Source organism: Belonocnema kinseyi, chromosome 9, assembly GCF_010883055.1.
Source record: "Belonocnema kinseyi isolate 2016_QV_RU_SX_M_011 chromosome 9, B_treatae_v1, whole genome shotgun sequence".
NCBI classification, from domain to species: domain Eukaryota; kingdom Metazoa; phylum Arthropoda; class Insecta; order Hymenoptera; family Cynipidae; genus Belonocnema; species Belonocnema kinseyi.
In genome coordinates, this window is record NC_046665.1 from 50,401,516 (window position 1) to 50,403,322 (window position 1,807).

Sequence of the window (1,807 nt, forward strand, 5' to 3'; positions counted from 1 at the left end):
TAAAAATTATTTATCTTTATCTGAAAATGTAACTATTATATGATTGATTAAAAATTAATCGTATATATTGGTTAAGCTGGAAAATCGTTTTTTTTTTTATAGAATATTAATCTTCTTGGTTAAAAATTCACCTTTTCCCTTGAGAATTTAACAATTTTGTTGAAAATTTTGAATAAAAAAATGTAAGCCTTTTTTTGTTGAAGATTCATAATTTTTAATGAAAATTCATCCCCTTCGTTAAAAATTTAAGGATTTGGTTGAAACTTCGTTTTTTTTTTTAGTTGAAAATGAAACTTTTCTTATACCGTTCGATTTTCAAAATTGTTAATTCGTAAATAAGACTTTTGAGTTTGGATTTATAAATAAAAATGTAAAAATGAGTAATATAAAGCGACTTAAAATAAACGAATTCAATTTATAATTTAAAAAGTTTCCAATTAAAAAAGAATTGTAATTAATCCATTTTTATTAATCAAAATGATTCAGTCTTTAACATTAAGAAATTTGTTTAATTATTCTTCAATTCAAAGCATTGACAGTAAGTTTATATTTTTAACCAGAAGTCCTTGAACTATTCCGTTTAAAAATAAGTTTACACTGTTTTGTAAAAAAATCATCTTTTTGACTTTGAAATTCAACAATTTAAGAAAAGTCCTTATTAACTGAAAAGCCAACTCTTGTGTAAAATTAATATCTTTTTGGATGAGCTCAACAGTTTTTAATTAAAAATTCAAACTTTTTTGTTGAAGATTTATCATTTTAGTTGAAAATGTAATTTTTTTGTTGGAAATTTGTTATTCTCTTTTTTTTTAGTTGAAAATTCAATTATTTTCATAGTAAGTTAATTTCTAACATTTTCAATTGGCAAACTAAAATTTTTATCTCTAAATAACAATGCAAAAATATTAACCTGGAACAGCTTAAAATAAAAACAATGTAACTTTTACTTTAAAGAGTTTTTAGTTAAAAATTAATTTAAACGTTAAATTTTTAATGTTACGAACTGAAATTTTTTTGAATTATTATCACTTTAAATCTTAAAAATAATAGCGTAATTTCTATTTTTTAACCAGAAATCTCTAAAATGTTAAACTCATCAAAATTTAAAGATGGTAATTTCGTATTTTAAAATAATTTAATTAAAAAAATTGTAAAATTAAAAGGTGTTAAAAGTTTGTGTTTTATACGTATGAAATATTGAGCGTTTAAATGAAACATTTCTGAATTAAAAATTTGTCAAGCTTCAGTTTTAAAAGTTTAAAATTCAAAAGATTTCCACCTCAAAAAAATCATTTTCAGATTTAAACTTTTGAATTTTCTAATTTCATCCTGAATTTTGAATTGGAACAGGACATTTTTCAAAGCAATTGTATGCATTTCTGAATTGGATCAGAGATTTTTTGGAAAAAAAATATATAATTCAGATTTTAATTTAGAATAATATTCAAAATTAATTTAAAACTTGAAATTATTTGAAATAATTTGAAACACGATGTAGATTTTTGCACATTTTAAAAATAAAGCTTTTGCGAATTGTAAAATATTTAAAAAGAATAACAAAAATTGTTGTGATTGCTAAGAAAATTGAAAATGATTTTTTAGTTTGAAAAATTAATTTTAAGTGAGTATTTGAAAAGATTTTAAAAATTAAAATAAAGGAATCAGGACGATTTTAAGGAAATTTTTTTAATTTGCAGTTCTTTTAATTTTAGGAAAAAAATCTAATTAACAAAATAAATCAATTTTCAACCCAAAAGTTTACTTTTCAACAAAATAAATTAATTTTATATGAAATAATTGGTGTTTT